The sequence below is a fragment of the Aythya fuligula genome, chromosome 18 (genome assembly GCF_009819795.1).
Source record: "Aythya fuligula isolate bAytFul2 chromosome 18, bAytFul2.pri, whole genome shotgun sequence".
Classification (NCBI taxonomy): domain Eukaryota; kingdom Metazoa; phylum Chordata; class Aves; order Anseriformes; family Anatidae; genus Aythya; species Aythya fuligula.
Genome location: NC_045576.1, coordinates 11,548,501 through 11,552,189, shown reverse-complemented (window position 1 = coordinate 11,552,189; position 3,689 = coordinate 11,548,501).

Genomic DNA, 3,689 nt, shown 5'->3' with positions numbered 1-3,689 from the left:
TTTTTTTTTTTTTTTTTTTGGAAGAGAAGCGGAAAGAAAGGAGCGAGAAAAAATACAGGGGAAAAAAATACAAAAAAAAAAAAAAAAAAGCCCCAAGGAATCAAGAAAAAAAGCGACGAGGGGGGGAAGAGGAGGAGGATGCTGAGGGTCCCAGGGCTCCTGGCTGCCGTGGGCACAGGCTGGAGCTTGGGCTTTTTCCTTTTCTCGGCAGAATTCGGAGCAGGACGCCGGGTGACTGTGCTGGGCTGGGGAGCAAAGCCCCAGCTCGTCTTTTGGCCAAAGCTTTCCGCGTTCCAGCCTCCTCGGCAGGACTCGGGGCCGGCAGCTCCGCGCCCTGGGGGCTCTGGGGGCCCCTCGCCGTGCCAAACCCCGGCCCCTCTGCTCGGGGGGCCACGGGGCCGGGTGGTGACACAGAGGATGACTGCGAGGGGCGAGGGGCTTGGAAGCCTCTGGAGGGGGAGCCCCCAACCCGGACCCTTTGGGGAAGGGGCCAGGACCCGTGTGGATAATTAATTCCTCTCGTCAACACGCCACCCCCCCCCAGGAGAGCCCCGAGAGGTGCAAGTGGTGCTGACGTCCCCTCGGATTTGCACCCAGGGGCTCTGGAGAGGACTCGCTGGGGGTGGCACGGTGACCGTGGCCACCCCCCCGCCTTCCCGGGGCTTTGGGGCTGGTTTTATTTCAATTCCCTTTGGAGCCAGGGGCACGCAGGGGGGAGCGATGCCCGGGGGGGCTCCAGGGACGTGAAGAGGGGGGGGGTTTCTGGGGTCTCTGCACAGCAAAACACCCGCAGTGCCTACCGGAGAGCCGGGCACCAGCCGGCGGGGCCGCGGCGCCCGGGGCGAGCCGAGGGAGATGCCAATAAAGAGCCTGAGGATGAGCCCAGCCCCTCTGCCCTCTGTCACCTGTGGGGACGTGTCTGTCTGTCCTGCAGCGGCCGTACCGCTGTAGGGTGCCAGCCCAGAGCAGTGGGGTCGGTGCCTGGGGTAAAAAGGGGTCGCCGGAGGGAGGGGACCTCGAGTTTCTTGCAGCCAGCCCCTGCCACCAGGCTGGCCGAGGGCCTGGGGGGGAAATCGGGGTGAAACGATGGGGTTTCAGTGCCTGTCACCCCCCTGGGTGTCAGGGGAGCTGTGCAGGGGGCAAAGCATGGTGCAGGCACTGCAGATTTGGGCTGGGTGTGGGTGCCAGTGGCGTTAGCACCTCTTGTCCCCCTGCCCTGCCTCAGTTTCCCCATGGCACAGACACGACCCAGCCGGCTGCTGCAGCCAGGACGAGCTCTCGGCACCGCGCTGGCCTTGATAAAATCCCCGGCTGGGGCCTGTGGGCTGCCAAGGGCAAGCACCACGAGCTTATCAGGGCTGAGCCAGCCAAAGGGGGACAGAGGGCAGAAGCCAAAACCCCCAGATTTGGCCGTGAGGCTCCGGGGTGGCACCCGCTCGCTACACCCCGGGGCAGGGAGGCGATGGGGAGGTGTTCGTGTGCCAGGAACGGGGCTGTGACCCGTAAGCCGAGGCTGAGCCTTCGTGATTCACTTTTATTTCTTTCTTTTAGCTGGCGTGACGTCGCTGTAGCCAAGCGGTAACGTTTTATTCTCCGGGTTAAGCCGAAGGGAGGTGTAATTAGAGCTCGGAGAAATGCTCGGCGAGGTGGAAGGGAAACCGCCCGCAGCCTGGGCTCTCCTTTTCCTCCCCGATTCCCCCAGTTCCCTGCCAGCTCCCGGGGCCGAGCTGGGGCTCTCCACCTTTCCCTTGTGGGCTGTGGGGACAGGGCCAGCCCCTCCTGGTGATGGCACGGGGCTCAGCGCATCCTCAGAGCCCCACCACCCCCTGCTCAGCACCACCGCGCCGTGCACCCCCTGAGGCTCCCCAGCGCACGGGGCTGTGCCGGCTGCGGTGCCACCGGGGTTCCCGGGAGGGCATTGGGGTTGTGCGAGCTCGATCCCAGCACATTGGGGCCGTGCTTGCTGGGAACAGAGGAGAAATCCTGCCCGTGGCAGGCTCCGACCTGCACGCACCCTGCCCCGGCGCTCGCCCGGGTACCTGCGGGTGCCGAGGCGCCGGCGGTGAGCGGGTGGCGCGGGTGTGCCGAGGGGGTGGATAACCACACAACCCCAGCTGAACGGCACGGGGAAGGGGTGAAATCCCATATTTCTAGCACGAGCTGCTGTCTGTGGGGTGCTGGGGGCTGTTGGGGAGGTTTCTGGCCACGGCCAGCGCCAACACAAGCCCTGGGGCTGGGGGGATTTGGGGATCTGGGGGGCTGTGCCCCACTCCCAGCACCCTGGCTGCCTGCCTGGTGATCCCCACACCCCACTGCAGCTCCAGGGCTTGGGGGAAAGTGCCCGGCGTTCCCAGAAGCATCTCCTAAGTGTCCAAGCCAGCAGCAGCAGCAGCAGTAGCCAAAGCTGGCAGGAGCTGGCTGGGGAGGAGGGGACCGGGCTGCTGGGAAACCCGGGCACGTTTTCCCTGGCTTTTCAAAGCGCTTCACAATTTATTTATTTCTATTAACTCTGCTTTCAAAAGTTGCTGAGATGAGCGAAAAAAAAAACAGCGGCGGGGTTCGGGGAGGGTCGTAGCCACCCAACCAACCCTGCTCCCCAGCCTCCGAGCACCTCCTCGGGGGACCTCATCCAGCCCCCGGGGCTCTGCGGGGCCAGAGCCGGTGCGCAGAGGAGCAGGGCCCAGCTCTGGCAGGCAGTTTTTCGGGTTGAGTGGGTGCCTGCTCTTCCCAGCCCACGGGAGCCGTCCCCGGCAGCGCTGTCTCCCCGCCAGGCGGCTGATTTTAATTCCTCCCGACTGCGCTGTCTCACCCGGCGCGCTGCTCCCGTGACAGCATCAGGTGAGGTGCGCAGCGCCCGGCCGTGCAAGGCCTCCCCCTCTGATCTGAGCTGGGCTGGTAGCGCTGAGCTGTCAGATAACGAGGCGTGGGGTGGCTCGGGGCAAAGGGGGAGAGCTCCGGGATGGAGCCTCCCTTCCCACATCTACCCCCGACCCCAAAAAAAAAGCACATCCAGGGGTGGTGGTTCAGCCCAGCGCTTTGCGCCCTGCCTCAGTTTCCCCTATGCAAAGCAGGGCAAGGAAAATTTGGCAACCAAACCGGCTATGGAAATGGCAGCGATGTGAACCGAGGCTGCAGCACGGCCCAGGACCTTCCTGGGAGCAGGAGGGGGCTCAGGAGGTGGCGCTGGGCACCCGGGGGCTGTGCCCAGATGTGGGGTTGGTGCCACCGAGCCCATGCAGTGGGGTGGCAGGGCACGGAGACACCCTGCACATGGGTTTCTCCTCGCACTGGTGGCACCAGCAGCTTCTGCGCCCTGGCACCATCATGCCCCAGCACCCAAGCCCCCGGGCACGTAGGGCCACGGCATTTGGGGCCGAGGTTCCCACTCGCCACCCCTTTACGCAGCAGCCCGGCTGCACCCAGAGGCGCCAGACGCTTGGGAATATGCAAGGAACGCTGCATTAGGCAGATGTGGGATAACCTCGTGCCTCCCGCCCCTCCTCGCCCACAGAGCTCTCACCTCAGCCTCCCCCGGGGGCCCTGCAGCCCCCAGCCCCTGCTCTCGGCTCTCCAGGGTGCCCCCCACCCACCCCTCACACCCCCAAGCCTTCCCCCCCCAGCCTGGGGGTCCCCATAGTCCCCCCCCTGCACCAGGCCTGGGACCACCGAGGGGGGCTGGGGCTACCCAG